The following is a 21,066-nucleotide window of genomic DNA, read 5'->3' as shown; positions in this document are numbered from 1 at the left end:
ATTGTTATTGTGTATAATAAATTTAACTTTTAGTATTAGTCAGCCTTGCTTGTTATATGTAGTGTTTGTCTTGTCTTGTTGGTCCTGCATGTTTAGTATTTGCCTATTGCACTATGATGTGTTCTTTTTGTTTTTTCTTCTCTGCATTATATTGACGGAGTCTACATACTGAAGTCAAGCTGGGAAGATACATCTACAGCTATATACCATTTGAGACTCTTTCAGGGCTGGACACTTTGTATCCACCTTTGGACTAATCGGCGCCGGTCTGTATTGTTTATTATTTGTCTTGTTTTACCAACGATGTCTTGGAGTTGGTGTTACCTGGCAGCCTAGTCATTAACTTTTGTGTATTGTCACATCACTTCACTTTCATTATCACTGTTATATTTTTTAGCGCTAAATACACCCATTTTTTCTTGTTAGTGTTCACCCTAGCCCATACTCTCCCATGGGGTGGTCATTTGGGCAGAGATAAGACCACGGACCGCATCTCGTCCCGGTTTTACTGGCCAGGCATACATGGTGACATCATGAAACTATGTGAGACATGTCCTGAATGCCAGTTAACTAGCCAAAAAGGACAGAAGCTGGCTCCCTTGGTCACTCTGCCCTTGGTAGCCGTCCCATTCGAGAGAATTGGGGTAGATCTGGTCGGACCTTTAGAACCCTCTGCGAAGGGACATAAATTTATACTCGTTGTTGTAGATTATGCCACCAGATATGCTGAGGCCTTCCCTCTGAGATCAGCCACTGCTAAACAGGTTGCTACAGGCTGTTAGAACTGTTCTCTAGGGTAGGACGCCCCAAGTAATGTTAACTGACCAGGGAACAAATTTCATGGCAAAGTTAATGCAGGATGTCCTGAAGTTATTGGAGGTAAAATCTGTCAGGACCTCAGTCTACCATCCTCAGACTGATGGATTGGTAGAGAGGTTTAACCATACTTTAAAAACCATGCTTAGGAAGTTTGTGGACACCGAAAAGCGAGCTTGGGATGAACTTCTCCCTTTCCTGTTGTTTGTGGTACGAGAAGTTCCCCAATCATCCACAGGCTTCTCCCCGTTTGAGCTCCTATATGGATGCCAACCTCGGGGTATTCTCGACCTACTGAAGGAATCCTGGGAGGAGGAGTCCTCCCCCTCCAAGAATACCCTTCAGTATGTCATGGACCTTAGAAACCGCCTAGACATGATAGGTCGGTTTGCTAAGGAAAACCTCCAATCTGCTCAAGAACGTCAAGAAAGGCAGTACAACCAAAATGCTCGGTTGAGGGTCTTCCAACCTGGGGACCAAGTGATGCTACTACTACCGACATCCGAGAGTAAACTCCTTGCGAAGTGACAGGGTCCTTTCCAAGTTCTCTGCCGCACTGGGGAGGTGAACTATGAGATCTCTCAACCAGGGTCCAGGAAGGGTAAACAAATCTACCACGTAAACCTCCTGAAAGCCTGGAAAACGATGAGATCGCTGTTCATCCACCCTCGGGAACGAGAGACGCATTTGGGTCCACAGCTTCCAAAGGGTAGTACGTACAATGACCATCAGGTTCCCATGGGAGGGCAGTTAACAACGGAACAAAGGTCAGACCTACTAGAATTATGTGACAAGTTCCCAGATGTTTTTTCTGAACTGCCAGGGCAGAATGATTTAGTGTCCCATAGGATTTAGACAGAACCTGGCGTAAAAGTACGGTCCCATCCTTATAGATTGCCAGAGGGCCGAAAAGACCTGGTAGAGAGGGCGATAATAGACATGTTGGAATTGGGCGTGATCGAGGAGTCCCACAGCAAATGGTGTAGTCCTATAGTGTTGGTCCCTAACCAGATGGGAAGGGGAGGTTTTGCGTGGATCTGCAAAAGGTAAATGCTGTATCCAGATTTGATGCATACCCAATGCCTAGGGTGGATGAATTGCTTGACTCGCTTGGTAAAGCAGAGTATATCTCCACCCTAGATCTCACGAAAGGATATTGGCAGATACCTCTAGCGGAAGAATCCAAATGCAAAACTGCCTTCGCCACCCCTCTCGGTTTATACCAATTCGTCACTATGCCATTTGGGTTACATGGGGCTCCAGCCATGTTCCAAAGATTAATGGACAAGGTACTACGACCCCATAGGGCATTTGCCACGGCCTACTTGGATGACATTGTCATCTATAGCAGACACTGGCAGTCTCATATAAAAAGGTTAAGGGCAGTCCTAACGTCCTTAAGAGAAGCAGGGCTCACTGCAAGTCCAAAAAAATGTGCCCTGGGTAAATCCACTACAAAATACCTGGGCTATGCCGTTGGGGGAGGGATAGTAAGGCCACTAGCTAGCAAGGTGGCCGCCATAACGGAAGTCCCCACCCCACAGACAAAGACACAGGTCCGCTCCCTTTTGGGGTTAGCAGGGTATTACAGGCGGTTTATCCCCAATTTTTCAGAAATTTCTGCACCCCTAACAGATCTGACAAAAAAGAGTGCCCCGACCCAAGTTAAATGGTCTTGGGAGTGCCAAGACGCCTTTGACATGCTAAAAAAGTGCCTGTCAGAGGGCCCCGCTCTTCGGAGCCCAGATTTTAAAGAGCCCTTCATCATCCAGACGGATGCCTCAGAGGTAGGACTGGGAGCAGTGCTGTCCCAGCAATTTGATAGTGTTGAACACCCCATACTGTTCATCAGCCGGAAGCTGTTCCCAAGGGAAGTGAGGTATTCCGTCATTGAGAAGGAGTGCCTCGATGTAAAATGGGCAATTGAGGCCTTGAGACATTGTCACCGGAGTACACTTCACCCTGGTCACTGACCATGCGCCCTTGAAGTGGTTAAACACCATGAAGGACACAAACTCAAGGTTGACCAGGTGGTACATGGCCCTCCAACCCTTCTCTTTTGATATTCAGCATAGACCTGGAAAGGACCATGGAAATGCTGATTTTTTGTCAAGAGAAGGAGTGGAGGGTCGGGCTTCAGCCGTGTGGGACACTAGCCACACACAAACAGGGGAGGTATGTGACAGGGTGAAGTCAACTCCTATCAGTTATGCCTGGGAGACATATGTCTGAGTGCTTCATCCAGCACTCATAAGGGTTAACTCAGGTGGAAGCTAAGCAATCAGGAAGTAACCTGACACCTGATAGCCAGCAAGGTAGAAAAGGATCTTGTGACTGGCAGTAGCTGCCTGCCTTAGACCAGAGAACACTGCTATGTGAGCTGTTAGCCAGAGGGATTCACCAAAGTCACTACTTCAACCCAAGTAAGGATTGTTCATTTGTTTTTCTGACTGCTGAAAATACACTTATGGTTTGGTTATGGTCTAGCCAGCCAGCCTGCTAGATAGGCTTGGTGTGTTAGTCAGATCTCCCAATGTGGAGCAGGTTTTGTTTTGGTTTGAAGGGACAGTGTAACCGTATGTTATGTTATGTTGTGGAGAAATAAAGCCACTGAACGTTTTCATTATCCTGAAACTACACATGTGGACTGTTCCCTGACCTCGGCTACAGGCCGTCCTGCCACAGGTGGTGTCAGAAGTGGGATTTCAGACAGCCCTGTATCTGAAGAGCCACACAGAAAAAAAAATTGGAGAAATTTTTTTCTCAGTTCCTTGAGCAACAGCTCCAGCTAGCAGAGAAGCAAGCTGAGCAACAGGCCCAGCAAATAGAATGGCAGGCCAAGCAAGCAGAACATCAAGCTCAGCAAATTGAGCGACAAGCCCAGCAAGATGAGCAACAGGCCCGGCGAGAGGAAAAGCTACTCCAACTGCTGGTCGAAGGCCCAGCCCCAGGCAGACCAGAGATTCCAAATAACCCACCAGTGATGCTGCCCAAAATGAAGCCAACCGACGACCCAGAGGCATTTCTCCTCACTTTTGAAAGGGTAGCCACGGCCCACGGCTGGACAGTTGAACGCTGGGTAACGACTCTGGCTCCACTCCTCATAGGAGAAGCTCAGGCAGCCTCTCAAGCTCTTCCAGCAGACGAGGCCATGGACTATCAGCAACTAAAGGCTGCTATTCTGGATCACCTAGGCCTTACTCCAGAGACCTACCGTCAGCGGTTCCAGACAGTCAAATATACAAACAGAGACAGACCCCGGGTCGTAGCCCACCGCTTAGTAGACTTATGTGCCAGGTGGATACAACCGGAGAAGCATACCAAGGCAGAGATCCTTGAACAGTTTGTGCTCAAGCAGTTCATACAGATACTGCCCCCCTCCTCCCGCTCCTGGGTAAAAAGACACGCTGCATTTTATCTGGATTCAGCGGTCCGCTTGGTGGAAAACTTCCTTGGCGACGACACCCAACAGGATAGCTGGGAACAGTCCGTGCAAACACCAGTTGCTTCCGGTGATACCAGAGGAAGGAGAGCAGACAATCGAGGGGTCTATAACCCGCCAGCTCGGGAGATCCAGTCAACCCGATCGGAAGACCCTTTCCCATCTCGGAGGGTTCCTGGTACAAACTCCCGCAGAGACGACCGTCCCGGGTCTCAGGCTATTGGATCACTCAAGGGAGGCCACCACCCACAGTATTCCCCGAAAACCTTGGCTTCAGTCACCCATCCGGTGGAGAGGATACCACCACCAACCAGAAGGGAGGATCCCATCCAACAGCAGAGAAGTCCAAACACCGAACCCCGTCGAGAGCTTCCGCTGACGACCGAGTTTGCGGACTCAGGAGCTGATGAGATGGACTGTTCATATGGCAGAACTATTGCCACAGCTTCTCTCCGAGGGGACCACAACCCGTGGTTAGTCCCCGCATCTCTGGAGGGGAAAATAGTAAAAGCCATGCTGGACTCGGGATCTGGAAAAACCCTGATCCTAGAGGGCCTAATTCCAAGCAACAGACTATCCTATGACTCTCCTTGGAATATCGAGTGTATCCATGGGGATACAAAGAGATACCCGACGGCGAACATTCTACTGCGTATCAAGGATCAAGAGGCTAGCCTACTAGTGGGGGTTGCTCCCTGGCTACCTGCTCCTGTTCTAATTGGCCGAGACTGGCCCTACTTCGAACCATTTTTGGCCCCTACTCCTACGGAGCCTACTTCTCTGGTACCGGAGAAGCCCAGAGACTTGTTTCCTTTTTCCCCGGAGATGTTTCCCCGTAGTCACCACGTCCCAAAGACACGTAAACAGAGACATGCAGAAAAAGAGGACTGGTTAAGAAAGGCTGGGACTCTTGGTAACATTAGTCAGCCCAAAGGACTGCAGGTCATGGCCGGAGATGACCAGGGTGGGGAACAGATAGATACGGGAATTTTGCCAGACCTGGATCTTCCTGACTTCCGTCAGAGGCAGAGGGAAGACCCAGCTCTGGCTAGACAATATGAGAAGGTGGTACAGGTCAACAACAAGATAATGGATGAACAAGGTGGAAGAGTGTTTCCACACTTTGAACTGTTAAATGACATTCTATATTGTGTGAATAAGGTTACACAAACAGGGGAGGTCATTCAACAGATTCTAGTCCCTAAAGGGTTGATTAAAACAGTGTTCAACCCCTGAAGAAGTGCGCATGCGCACGAAACGCGTTGGGCCGATTTATTATTACGTGTTGAGAGTGGCAGAGAACGTGCAAGTATGGCAGCAGCAGTTCAGTTCTGTGAGAGGGACTTTGGCGATTTCACCCGCCCCTGTGAGGGCATTTCCGGAGACAGCTTGACGGACAGTTCCAGGAGAGCCGCCGAGTCGCTCGGTGTGACGCGCTTCCGGTCACGGAGCGGAGGAGAGCCCTGGATGTCAGAAGTTCAGACGGAGCTACAGCCGGTCACCATTCACCTCTAAACCCCTGCACTTGATCTGTGGCAGTCCTGTAAGTAGGATTCCGGTTTTTACCCACCGGATCCCATGTCTGCTACCTCATTGTTATTGTGTATAATAAATTTATCTTTTAGTATTAGTCAGCCTTGCTTGTTATATGTAGTGTTTGTCTTGTCTTGTTGGTCCTGCATGTTTAGTATTTGCCTATTGCACTATGATGTGTTCTTTTTGTTTTTTCTTCTCTGCATTATATTGACGGAGTCTACATACTGAAGTCAAGCTGGGAAGATACATCTACAGCTATATACCATTTGAGACTCTTTCAAGGCTGGACACTTTGTATCCACCTTTGGACTAATCGGCGCCGGTCTGTATTGTTTATTATTTGTCTTGTTTTACCAACGATGTCTTGGAGTTGGTGTTACCTGGCAGCCTAGTCATTAACTTTTGTGTATTGTCACATCACTTCACTTTCATTATCACTGTTATATTTTTTAGCGCTAAATACACCCATTTTTTCTTGTTAGTGTTCACCCTAGCCCATACTCTCCCATGGGGTGGTCATTTGGGCAGAGATAAGACCACGGACCGCATCTCGTCCCGGTTTTACTGGCCAGGCATACATGGTGACATCATGAAACTATGTGAGACATGTCCTGAATGCCAGTTAACTAGCCAAAAAGGACAGAAGCCGGCTCCCTTGGTCCCTCTGCCCTTGGTAGCCGTCCCATTCGAGAGAATTGGGGTAGATCTGGTCGGACCTTTAGAACCCTCTGCGAAGGGACATAAATTTATACTCGTTGTTGTAGATTATGCCACCAGATATGCTGAGGCCTTCCCTCTGAGATCAGCCACTGCTAAACAGGTTGCTACAGGCTGTTAGAACTGTTCTCTAGGGTAGGACTGCCCCAAGTAATGTTAACTGACCAGGGAACAAATTTCATGGCAAAGTTAATGCAGGATGTCCTGAAGTTATTGGAGGTAAAATCTGTCAGGACCTCAGTCTACCATCCTCAGACTGATGGATTGGTAGAGAGGTTTAACCATACTTTAAAAACCATGCTTAGGAAGTTTGTGGACACCGAAAAGCGAGCTTGGGATGAACTTCTCCCTTTCCTGTTGTTTGTGGTACGAGAAGTTCCCCAATCATCCACAGGCTTCTCCCCGTTTGAGCTCCTATATGGATGCCAACCTCGGGGTATTCTCGACCTACTGAAGGAATCCTGGGAGGAGGAGTCCTCCCCCTCCAAGAATACCCTTCAGTATGTCATGGACCTTAGAAACCGCCTAGACATGATAGGTCGGTTTGCTAAGGAAAACCTCCAATCTGCTCAAGAACGTCAAGAAAGGCAGTACAACCAAAATGCTCGGTTGAGGGTCTTCCAACCTGGGGACCAAGTGATGCTACTACTACCGACATCCGAGAGTAAACTCCTTGCGAAGTGACAGGGTCCTTTCCAAGTTCTCTGCCGCACTGGGGAGGTGAACTATGAGATCTCTCAACCAGGGTCCAGGAAGGGTAAACAAATCTACCACGTAAACCTCCTGAAAGCCTGGAAAACGATGAGATCGCTGTTCATCCACCCTCGGGAACGAGAGACGCATTTGGGTCCACAGCTTCCAAAGGGTAGTACGTACAATGACCATCAGGTTCCCATGGGAGGGCAGTTAACAACGGAACAAAGGTCAGACCTACTAGAATTATGTGACAAGTTCCCAGATGTTTTTTCTGAACTGCCAGGGCAGAATGATTTAGTGTCCCATAGGATTGAGACAGAACCTGGCGTAAAAGTACGGTCCCATCCCTATAGATTGCCAGAGGGCCGAAAAGACCTGGTAGAGAGGGAGATAATAGACATGTTGGAATTGGGCGTGATCGAGGAGTCCCACAGCAAATGGTGTAGCCCTATAGTGTTGGTCCCTAACCAGATGGGAAGGGGAGGTTTTGCGTGGATCTGCAAAAGGTAAATGCTGTATCCAGATTTGATGCATACCCAATGCCTAGGGTGGATGAATTGCTTGACTCGCTTGGTAAAGCAGAGTATATCTCCACCCTAGATCTCACGAAAGGATATTGGCAGATACCTCTAGCGGAAGAATCCAAATGCAAAACTGCCTTCGCCACCCCTCTCGGTTTATACCAATTCGTCACTATGCCATTTGGGTTACATGGGGCTCCAGCCATGTTCCAAAGATTAATGGACAAGGTACTACGACCCCATAGGGCATTTGCCACGGCCTACTTGGATGACATTGTCATCTATAGCAGACACTGGCAGTCTCATATAAAAAGGTTAAGGGCAGTCCTAACGTCCTTAAGAGAAACAGGGCTCACTGCAAGTCCAAAAAAATGTGCCCTGGGTAAATCCACTACAAAATACCTGGGCTATGCCGTTGGGGGAGGGATAGTAAGGCCACTAGCTAGCAAGGTGGCCGCCATAACGGAAGTCCCCACCCCACAGACAAAGACACAGGTCCGCTCCCTTTTGGGGTTAGCAGGGTATTACAGGCGGTTTATCCCCAATTTTTCAGAAATTTCTGCACCCCTAACAGATCTGACCAAAAAGAGTGCCCCGACCCAAGTTAAATGGTCTTGGGAGTGCCAAGACGCCTTTGACATGCTAAAAAAGTGCCTGTCAGAGGGCCCCGCTCTTCGGAGCCCAGATTTTAAAGAGCCCTTCATCATCCAGACGGATGCCTCAGAGGTAGGACTGGGAGCAGTGCTGTCCCAGCAATTTGATAGTGTTGAACACCCCATACTGTTCATCAGCCGGAAGCTGTTCCCAAGGGAAGTGAGGTATTCCGTCATTGAGAAGGAGTGCCTCGATGTAAAATGGGCAATTGAGGCCTTGAGACATTGTCACCGGAGTACACTTCACCCTGGTCACTGACCATGCGCCCTTGAAGTGGTTAAACACCATGAAGGACACAAACTCAAGGTTGACCAGGTGGTACATGGCCCTCCAACCCTTCTCTTTTGATATTCAGCATAGACCTGGAAAGGACCATGGAAATGCTGATTTTTTGTCAAGAGAAGGAGTGGAGGGTCGGGCTTCAGCCGTGTGGGACACTAGCCACACACAAACAGGGGAGGTATGTGACAGGGTGAAGTCAACTCCTATCAGTTATGCCTGGGAGACATATGTCTGAGTGCTTCATCCAGCACTCATAAGGGTTAACTCAGGTGGAAGCTAAGCAATCAGGAAGTAACCTGACACCTGATAGCCAGCAAGGTAGAAAAGGATCTTGTGACTGGCAGTAGCTGCCTGCCTTAGACCAGAGAACACTGCTATGTGAGCTGTTAGCCAGAGGGATTCACCAAAGTCACTACTTCAACCCAAGTAAGGATTGTTCATTTGTTTTTCTGACTGCTGAAAATACACTTATGGTTTGGTTATGGTCTAGCCAGCCAGCCTGCTAGATAGGCCTGGTGTGTTAGTCAGATCTCCCAATGTGGAGCAGGTTTTGTTTTGGTTTGAAGGGACAGTGTAACCGTATGTTATGTTATGTTGTGGAGAAATAAAGCCACTGAACGTTTTCATTATCCTGAAACTACACATGTGGACTGTTCCCTGACCTCGGCTACAGGCCGTCCTGCCACAGGTGGTGTCAGAAGTGGGATTTCAGACAGCCCTGTATCTGAAGAGCCACACAGAAAAAAAAAATGGAGAATTTTTTTTCTCAGTTCCTTGAGCAACAGCTCCAGCTAGCAGAGAAGCAAGCTGAGCAACAGGCCCAGCAAATAGAATGGCAGGCCAAGCAAGTAGAACATCAAGCTCAGCAAATTGAGCGACAAGCCCAGCAAGATGAGCAACAGGCCCGGCGAGAGGAAAAGCTACTCCAACTGCTGGTCGAAGGCCCAGCCCCAGGCAGACCAGAGATTCCAAATAACCCACCAGTGATGCTGCCCAAAATGAAGCCAACCGACGACCCAGAGGCATTTCTCCTCACTTTTGAAAGGGTAGCCACGGCCCACGGCTGGACAGTTGAACGCTGGGTAACGACTCTGGCTCCACTCCTCATAGGAGAAGCTCAGGCAGCCTCTCAAGCTCTTCCAGCAGACGAGGCCATGGACTATCAGCAACTAAAGGCTGCTATTCTGGATCACCTAGGCCTTACTCCAGAGACCTACCGTCAGCGGTTCCAGACAGTCAAATATACAAACAGAGACAGACCCCGGGTCGTAGCCCACCGCTTAGTAGACTTATGTGCCAGGTGGATACAACCGGAGAAGCATACCAAGGCAGAGATCCTTGAACAGTTTGTGCTCAAGCAGTTCATACAGATACTGCCCCCCTCCTCCCGCTCCTGGGTAAAAAGACACGCTGCATTTTATCTGGATTCAGCGGTCCGCTTGGTGGAAAACTTCCTTGGCGACGACACCCAACAGGATAGCTGGGAACAGTCCGTGCAAACACCAGTTGCTTCCGGTGATACCAGAGGAAGGAGAGCAGACAATCGAGGGGTCTATAACCCGCCAGCTCGGGAGATCCAGTCAACCCGATCGGAAGACCCTTTCCCATCTCGGAGGGTTCCTGGTACAAACTCCCGCAGAGACGACCGTCCCGGGTCTCAGGCTATTGGATTACTCAAGGGAGGCCACCACCCACAGTATTCCCCGAAAACCTTGGCTTCAGTCACCCATCCGGTGGAGAGGATACCACCACCAACCAGAAGGGAGGATCCCATCCAACAGCGGAGAAGTCCAAACACCGAACCCCGTCGAGAGCTTCCGCTGACGACCGAGTTTGCGGACTCAGGAGCTGATGAGATGGACTGTTCATATGGCAGAACTTTTGCCACAGCTTCTCTCCGAGGGGACCACAACCCGTGGTTAGTCCCCGCATCTCTGGAGGGGAAAATAGTAAAAGCCATGCTGGACTCGGGATCTGGAAAAACCCTGATCCTAGAGGGCCTAATTCCAAGCAACAGACTATCCTATGACTCTCCTTGGAATATCGAGTGTATCCATGGGGATACAAAGAGATACCCGACGGCGAACATTCTACTGCGTATCAAGGATCAAGAGGCTAGCCTACTAGTGGGGGTTGCTCCCTGGCTACCTGCTCCTGTTCTAATTGGCCGAGACTGGCCCTACTTCGAACCATTTTTGGCCCCTACTCCTACGGAGCCTACTTCTCTGGTACCGGAGAAGCCCAGAGACTTGTTTCCTTTTTCCCCGGAGATGTTTCCCCGTAGTCACCACGTCCCAAAGACACGTAAACAGAGACATGCGGAAAAAGAGGACTGGTTAAGAAAGGCTGGGACTCTTGGTAACATTAGTCAGCCCAAAGGACTGCAGGTCATGGCCGGAGATGACCAGGGTGGGGAACAGATAGATACGGGAATTTTGCCAGACCTGGATCTTCCTGACTTCCGTCAGAGGCAGAGGGAAGACCCAGCTCTGGCTAGACAATATGAGAAGGTGGTACAGGTCAACAACAAGATAATGGATGAACAAGGTGGAAGAGTGTTTCCACACTTTGAACTGTTAAATGACATTCTATATTGTGTGAATAAGGTTACACAAACAGGGGAGGTCATTCGACAGATTCTAGTCCCTAAAGGGTTGATTAAAACAGTGTTCAACCCCTGAAGAAGTGCGCATGCGCACGAAACGCGTTGGGCCAATTTATTATTACGTGTTGAGAGTGGCAGAGAACGTGCAAGTATGGCAGCAGCAGTTCAGTTCTGTGAGAGGGACTTTGGCGATTTCACCCGCCCCTGTGAGGGCATTTCCGGAGACAGCTTGACGGACAGTTCCAGGAGAGCCGCCGAGTCGCTCGGTGTGACGCGCTTCCGGTCACGGAGCGGAGGAGAGCCCTGGATGTCAGAAGTTCAGACGGAGCTACAGCCGGTCACCATTCACCTCTAAACCCCTGCACTTGATCTGTGGCAGTCCTGTAAGTAGGATTCCGGTTTTTACCCACCGGATCCCACGTCTGCTACCTCATTGTTATTGTGTATAATAAATTTATCTTTTAGTATTAGTCAGCCTTGCTTGTTATATGTAGTGTTTGTCTTGTCTTGTTGGTCCTGCATGTTTAGTATTTGCCTATTGCACTATGATGTGTTCTTTTTGTTTTTTCTTCTCTGCATTATATTGACGGAGTCTACATACTGAAGTCAAGCTGGGAAGATACATCTACAGCTATATACCATTTGAGACTCTTTCAGGGCTGGACACTTTGTATCCACCTTTGGACTAATCGGCGCCGGTCTGTATTGTTTATTATTTGTCTTGTTTTACCAACGATGTCTTGGAGTTGGTGTTACCTGGCAGCCTAGTCATTAACTTTTGTGTATTGTCACATCACTTCACTTTCATTATCACTGTTATATTTTTTAGCGCTAAATACACCCATTTTTTCTTGTTAGTGTTCACCCTAGCCCATACTCTCCCATGGGGTGGTCATTTGGGCAGAGATAAGACCACGGACCGCATCTCGTCCCGGTTTTACTGGCCAGGCATACATGGTGACATCATGAAACTATGTGAGACATGTCCTGAATGCCAGTTAACTAGCCAAAAAGGACAGAAGCCGGCTCCCTTGGTCCCTCTGCCCTTGGTAGCCGTCCCATTCGAGAGAATTGGGGTAGATCTGGTCGGACCTTTAGAACCCTCTGCGAAGGGACATAAATTTATACTCGTTGTTGTAGATTATGCCACCAGATATGCTGAGGCCTTCCCTCTGAGATCAGCCACTGCTAAACAGGTTGCTACAGGCTGTTAGAACTGTTCTCTAGGGTAGGACTGCCCCAAGTAATGTTAACTGACCAGGGAACAAATTTCATGGCAAAGTTAATGCAGGATGTCCTGAAGTTATTGGAGGTAAAATCTGTCAGGACCTCAGTCTACCATCCTCAGACTGATGGATTGGTAGAGAGGTTTAACCATACTTTAAAAACCATGCTTAGGAAGTTTGTGGACACCGAAAAGCGAGCTTGGGATGAACTTCTCCCTTTCCTGTTGTTTGTGGTACGAGAAGTTCCCCAATCATCCACAGGCTTCTCCCCGTTTGAGCTCCTATATGGATGCCAACCTCGGGGTATTCTCGACCTACTGAAGGAATCCTGGGAGGAGGAGTCCTCCCCCTCCAAGAATACCCTTCAGTATGTCATGGACCTTAGAAACCGCCTAGACATGATAGGTCGGTTTGCTAAGGAAAACCTCCAATCTGCTCAAGAACGTCAAGAAAGGCAGTACAACCAAAATGCTCGGTTGAGGGTCTTCCAACCTGGGGACCAAGTGATGCTACTACTACCGACATCCGAGAGTAAACTCCTTGCGAAGTGACAGGGTCCTTTCCAAGTTCTCTGCCGCACTGGGGAGGTGAACTATGAGATCTCTCAACCAGGGTCCAGGAAGGGTAAACAAATCTACCACGTAAACCTCCTGAAAGCCTGGAAAACGATGAGATCGCTGTTCATCCACCCTCGGGAACGAGAGACGCATTTGGGTCCACAGCTTCCAAAGGGTAGTACGTACAATGACCATCAGGTTCCCATGGGAGGGCAGTTAACAACGGAACAAAGGTCAGACCTACTAGAATTATGTGACAAGTTCCCAGATGTTTTTTCTGAACTGCCAGGGCAGAATGATTTAGTGTCCCATAGGATTGAGACAGAACCTGGCGTAAAAGTACGGTCCCGTCCCTATAGATTGCCAGAGGGCCGAAAAGACCTGGTAGAGAGGGAGATAATAGACATGTTGGAATTGGGCATGATCGAGGAGTCCCACAGCAAATGGTGTAGCCCTATAGTGTTGGTCCCTAACCAGATGGGAAGGGGAGGTTTTGCGTGGATCTGCAAAAGGTAAATGCTGTATCCAGATTTGATGCATACCCAATGCCTAGGGTGGATGAATTGCTTGACTCGCTTGGTAAAGCAGAGTATATCTCCACCCTAGATCTCACGAAAGGATATTGGCAGATACCTCTAGCGGAAGAATCCAAATGCAAAACTGCCTTCGCCACCCCTCTCGGTTTATACCAATTCGTCACTATGCCATTTGGGTTACATGGGGCTCCAGCCATGTTCCAAAGATTAATGGACAAGGTACTACGACCCCATAGGGCATTTGCCACGGCCTACTTGGATGACATTGTCATCTATAGCAGACACTGGCAGTCTCATATAAAAAGGTTAAGGGCAGTCCTAACGTCCTTAAGAGAAGCAGGGCTCACTGCAAGTCCAAAAAAATGTGCCCTGGGTAAATCCACTACAAAATACCTGGGCTATGCCGTTGGGGGAGGGATAGTAAGGCCACTAGCTAGCAAGGTGGCCGCCATAACGGAAGTCCCCACCCCACAGACAAAGACACAGGTCCGCTCCCTTTTGGGGTTAGCAGGGTATTACAGGCGGTTTATCCCCAATTTTTCAGAAATTTCTGCACCCCTAACAGATCTGACAAAAAAGAGTGCCCCGACCCAAGTTAAATGGTCTTGGGAGTGCCAAGACGCCTTTGACATGCTAAAAAAGTGCCTGTCAGAGGGCCCCGCTCTTCGGAGCCCAGATTTTAAAGAGCCCTTCATCATCCAGACGGATGCCTCAGAGGTAGGACTGGGAGCAGTGCTGTCCCAGCAATTTGATAGTGTTGAACACCCCATACTGTTCATCAGCCGGAAGCTGTTCCCAAGGGAAGTGAGGTATTCCGTCATTGAGAAGGAGTGCCTCGATGTAAAATGGGCAATTGAGGCCTTGAGACATTGTCACCGGAGTACACTTCACCCTGGTCACTGACCATGCGCCCTTGAAGTGGTTAAACACCATGAAGGACACAAACTCAAGGTTGACCAGGTGGTACATGGCCCTCCAACCCTTCTCTTTTGATATTCAGCATAGACCTGGAAAGGACCATGGAAATGCTGATTTTTTGTCAAGAGAAGGAGTGGAGGGTCGGGCTTCAGCCGTGTGGGACACTAGCCACACACAAACAGGGGAGGTATGTGACAGGGTGAAGTCAACTCCTATCAGTTATGCCTGGGAGACATATGTCTGAGTGCTTCATCCAGCACTCATAAGGGTTAACTCAGGTGGAAGCTAAGCAATCAGGAAGTAACCTGACACCTGATAGCCAGCAAGGTAGAAAAGGATCTTGTGACTGGCAGTAGCTGCCTGCCTTAGACCAGAGAACACTGCTATGTGAGCTGTTAGCCAGAGGGATTCACCAAAGTCACTACTTCAACCCAAGTAAGGATTGTTCATTTGTTTTTCTGACTGCTGAAAATACACTTATGGTTTGGTTATGGTCTAGCCAGCCAGCCTGCTAGATAGGCCTGGTGTGTTAGTCAGATCTCCCAATGTGGAGCAGGTTTTGTTTTGGTTTGAAGGGACAGTGTAACCGCATGTTATGTTATGTTGTGGAGAAATAAAGCCACTGAACGTTTTCATTATCCTGAAACTACACGTGTGGACTGTTCCCTGACCTCGGCTACAGGCCGTCCTGCCAGTCTTGCATTCATATTAATTTACACAGTGCATGCTTGACATCAACAGTATTTATGACACTTGGCATTTTTCTCTTGCCCACTGACATTTTATTTTTTCCACCTTTGTGATGTTGAGATTTCCATTAGCTTTGGAACCTATATGATCATTTTCCTGTATCTTAGAGTAACACCAAGCACAAATCTCTTCATACATCTTTGAGTTGTCTGAAACGTCTGAATTATCTTCACATCCAAACGTGAGCACAGGCAGAATACACTGGCTGTACTTTTTTCTCTTGAGGTTGCGCTCCATCCATCCATCCATCTTCCTATTGATAATACATAAAAAAAATGCTATTATAGGCAGCATCCGGGACTAAGTAAAAGGAGAAATATATGTATAATCCCAAATGGTAATAGCCCAGACTATCTCTTACAGAAACATGACAAAACCTAAATAATCCTTAAGGCCAGATGGCATCATTGATCCTAACTGCACGATCCATCTGCACTTTCTGCAGGAGGGCTATTTCAAGGTCACCCACTCTGATGCCAAAAGACACTTTGTCAATGGCAAAAGCAGAGAGGGCCATCCTGTCAGAGCCATGTTTGTGTAAGAAATGCCTTGCCACTGAAATAATTTTCTTGAAAGCGTCCAGATCAAGCTGGGCATGTTTAATATTAAGACAATGTTCAAGGATTCTATGTTCTTCAGTATTAGGTGATACCTTTTTTTATTTGGACTAATAATTTATGTCATAGGACAAGCTTTTGAGAGTTTTCCTCTCCTCCTCTGGTCAGCAATACTGATATACTATGACTAAGACAGGTATTGGAAAAGGAACAAAAAAAAGGAAGAAAAAAGAACAGAGATGTAGATGAGGTGGGGTGGGGAAGGAATGTTAGAAGGCACTAGAAGGGTATTAAAACAGAGATAAGGAAGGTGAGGATTGGGAATGGGGCGCTGTTCATCCACAGCAGCACAAAGGATAGTCCAAATAAAAAAGGTATCACCTAATACTGAAGAACTCACTTATTCTGCACTATCGCAACTGGACAAACATGGCTTTTTCCGTTATATATATATATATATATATATATATATATATATATATATATAGTGTGTAACCATTGATGTGGAGGCACTGTATTCTTTGATCACATATACATGAGGATTGAAGGCAGTGGAATTATTTTAGAAAAATGACACACGTTAGCATGTACTACAGTATGCAACACAGTTTTATTGTACAATCCCTTAAAATAATATTAACACATAAGTACTATTTACAAGCAGTGGTAAAGCTATGGGCAGTACTTTTGTGCCATTTTACGTAAATGTATTTCTGGGCATGTGGGAATATCAATGTATCCTCTTGGCTTAATACCTTTCTGGACCGGATCTGTGTGGAGACGATTTATTGATGAAATCATTTTGATTTGAAATGGTTTAGCAAATGTTATGGTTGTTTATGAACTATATTAGGAATAAAAAGTATAGTCTGTGCTTCATACCCAGATCCAATCCTGAGAGGATATAATTTTTGAATATTGTTCTATATGTGAATGAAAATATGCAAGTTCAATCAGCCCTATGTAGAAAACCAATAGTTCAGTTTTATTTGCAAAATGATTCCATTCTAAACAAATCGTGAAAAATATCTGCATTGGACAATATTTCAGATTGAGGCATAACTGCTCTAATAATAGTGCTTTTCATTTTGCTAAGCGAAGTTCTAAAACAAATGATTTTTACTGAGGGGTTATCATGAAAATATATTGGTAAAATCTCAGCAGAGATCACTGAATATGGATAGAGAAAAATTGTTTGTGCCCAAAACCAAGAAAAATAGTAAACTTGAAAATAAACAATTTGACACGCTTTCATACAGCCTCGAAAGAAGTTAGGAAAAATTGGTCCATCCTGAGATGTTATCTATTAATAAGTGAGATATTACCATATGCCCCAAAGTGTATTTACAGAAGAAGTAAAAATATGAGAGATATGTGTAAGATCTTTTTTTGGAGAAAGATGTGAGAATTCCACAAGATACGGCTTTTCTTTAACAAAAACCAAAGGAATGTTTTAAATGTGGTACCTGTACGATGTGCAAATTTGTTAATCAGACTTCTTGTTTCATTAATGTATCCCAGCCAAAATAAATTCCCTATTAATTATTTTATTGATTGTCGATCAAAATATGTGTATGAAGTTAACTGTAAGTGTGGAATATATAGGATGTTTCAATCAATGAATTTAGTGCAATTCCACAGTATTTCTTTGCATGTCATGGCCCGTGACAGGGGCTGAGCTGCGGATGTCCAATGGTGTTTCCCAGCTGCCATATTACTTTGCAGTAATGATAGGTGGTGCTATTGTGTCTTTAACCTAAATTCAATGCACATTATTTCAAGGAACCAGTTACAGTTAGACTGGAGCTCAGTCCTTGCTGAAGTGCGACAGGTCCAAATTGAGGTGAGATGGGTCTGGCGTGGGATGCACTGGATCCTAGCTCGAGTGAGCTGTGTCTGGAGTGGGGTGCAATTAGTCACAGGTGGAAAGAGCTGGGTCTGAAGTGAGGTGCACTTGGTTTAAGCTGGGGTGATCCCGATCTGTTTTGGGGTGCAGTGGGTCCTAGGTGAGGTGATCTGGGTGTGATGGTGATTTTGGTAACTGGTGCAGTACCTGCTTTCCTGGGGAAATCAGTACCTTTGATTCTTGCTAGCTTCTTATTCCAGTCTTCCCCTTTGGAGTTTTGGGTGCTGCCGGGTTTCCTTTTCCCACTTTATTCTTTGCACAAGTGTTTTTAGGGGTCACGGATGGTCTCGTATTATCTGCAAATATCCTACGCTTGTTTAGGATCCATATTGCTCTAACTGGTACAGCACTAAGCGGGTTCTTGCATCTTTAGAAGCTGGATTGATCCATTGTTGAAGCAATAGATGGAGAAGAGAGATGCAGGAGAAGAGTTACTGTGTGACTTTATATACAGAACAGCTGATGTCTTTTCTGTTAAGGTGTCAAAAGTAGGTCACTTCTCATTGTCACGAGAGAACAGACAAAATATATAATAACCGGGCCAGATTGAACAAGATTAGGATATAGTAAATTGAATGAGTTTATTTCCTATGAGCAGAACAGACAATACATCAAGCAAATAACATTACACAAATATTTACCTATTTGAATAATGAGATATTCAGTCCAATAGCAGCTCATTAAGTTGTTACAGTCACGACAAGCACAGGAAAAAGGCTGCAGGCACCTTTTAAAGCTAAGGGACCTGGTTTTAACATTAGCCTCATACGATTGGCAATGAATTAACTTACACCTATTAAACATTGCCACATAACGTGGGAGAGCTGACATCACCCTCCCCTGACAGCTCCAGACATGTGCAATGGACATTTGATTAGCCCCACCTATGAATCAGGGGCCCAAATCCTTGGCAAAAGAAGGTCTGACTGAAGTGACATTGGACCGGCGAAGCTTTGTCTCAGGGTGTCACTTTTGACAGGGGAAATGGTTATCACCTAGTTGTGAGACCTGGTCTGCACATTCAAGGGGGGTGAGTCTTAGCCCCTTTGATCAGCATATGGCCTCATTAACACATCAGAGGACTCATGTAACTCACACTGCCTTTCTAAATAAAACTATTTCATGGGGAAGTCATACTTTCTATTGGTAAGAAGGGGTTAACAATCCCTGGGCCGCCTGCTATAGGTGGGATTTAACTTGTGCCCAAATATCACTGTTATAGCATGTATACAACGAAAGTTATAATTTTTTTCACTTGATCCATTGTCAGGGATACAATACCATTTTCCCCTCTTTCCATGTCAATACATAACATAGCAATTAATTGTGCTGAAGCGGGGAAATGCAGATCAACATATACACAATATGTTTAAACCTTCCCTCCCGACATGATTTATACACATACAGGAATATAACACAGACTGCTGGGGAAATACATCTAAGACCTGGGACAATTCTGCTGAAGCAGGGGGATCCAGATCAACAAATACACAGATCCCATTAACCCCTCATATCCCGATCACGACACTCATCAGCTAGGGCAACATTCAATAAAAGGTGTTAATGTTGGGTAGGGCTGAGTTGGTGATTGGGTGTCTATTGTGGCAAGGTGTAAAAGTCGGAGTATACCTACAGCTTTCCTGCTAGAGCACAGTTACAGTACCTGTATAAAACATGCATAGCGAAGCTTCATGCTGCATTCAGTAGTACATTCTGAATAGCAACTATAGGTATGTCTAAAAAAATTAACCCAAAAACTAGGATTCAAATAATGCACATATACAAGAAGGGATTTAGAGCCATAAGAATCCAACAGTGGCTGCGGCAAGGGAGTATCCAGGTGACACAATACTGCGTTTGGTGCCATGCCCAAGGGACGACAGTGGTTGGTTTGATTGTCCGCAGGGTCAGAACCAAGTAAGTACACTACTGAATACAGTTGCTCCTCTCATGTGCTTTTCATTCAGTATGTACTGTAGTGTACAGTATGCCTCTACTCTTTTTCATCTTCCAAACATTTTCTTTTCACAGTGAAGCAATTCAGCTTGTGGATTAGATCAGCATGGAAAATTATGAACGCTCTGCTGCAAAGGTTAGGAATATTTTGCACCACAAACATGATATTCTAGCATCAGTATAATGAGATGCAATTTTATAAAATTAACAAAGATACTGTATTGCCGACGAGTATTCTAAAACAAATCTGGGGCAATCACCAACAAGACCCAGGTACATTCTGGGTACATGCTGGGTACATGCTGGGTACATGCTGCAACATTTCAGTGACATTTCTGCAGACAGACTAATGGCCCATCGGATTAACAGCGGGGGTCCCTGGCAGTCCAATTCAAACTGAATGGGACTGCCTGGGACCCCTGCTGTGTTAATCCAATGGGCCATTAGTCTCTGCAGAAATGTCACTGAAATGTTTGCAGCATGTACCCAGCATGTACCTAGATCTTGTTGGTGATAGCCCCAGATTTTTCAAGGCAAGTTTAAGGCAAGTTTTAGAATACTCGTCGGCGCACCTGTATTAGTAAAATAATGCACATGTACAAGAAATGATTCACAATTATTATAATGCAATGGTGGCTGCAGCAAGGGTGGGGGGGGGGGTTCCAGGTTACACTAACTGCGTAAAGTATCATGTTCAAGGGAAGACAAAGGCTCGTAGGATGGTCCGCAAGGTCAGAACCGAGTAAGTACACTACTGTATACAGTTGTTCCTCTCATGTTCTTTTCATCCAGTATGTAGTGTACAGTATCTCTGTACTCTTTTCATCTTTATAATTTTGTCTTTTCACAGTGAGGCAATTCCGCTGGTGGATGATATCAGCATTGAAAATAATGAATGATCTGCTGCATTGGTTAGACATATTCTGCATCACAAGCATGATATTCCAGCATCAGACTAACGAGATTCCCTCATTCTATAGGGAATCTTCTCTTGTGTGTGCTATTTATCCCCCATCCCTATTGCAGCATGTCTACATTTACTTATCTATCAGTCTTAGCTGAAGTGAGAGTTCTATCCCTTCTTTTCCCCCTTTTCTCATCTTTGGACATCTTTTTAGAAAGAAAAGGATTACAGGGATATAGCAAATAAGTAAACATGGGAAGGATGTTGACCCAGGGAGAAATCTGACTGCCATTATTTGAAGTCAGGAAGGAATTGATTTTTTCCCTTTATGAGACATCATTGGATGATATTTCAGTAGGGTTTTTTGTGTGCCTTCCTCTGGATCAAATACTGTAAATAGAAATATAGGATACACATCTGTCATCTAAATTTAGCATACATACTGTACGTAGGTTGAACTTGAACATATATCTTTTTTCAACCACAT

Source organism: Ascaphus truei, chromosome 1 (genome assembly GCF_040206685.1).
Source record: "Ascaphus truei isolate aAscTru1 chromosome 1, aAscTru1.hap1, whole genome shotgun sequence".
Taxonomy (NCBI): Eukaryota; Metazoa; Chordata; class Amphibia; order Anura; family Ascaphidae; genus Ascaphus; species Ascaphus truei.
Note: the sequence above shows the minus strand (reverse complement) of the source record.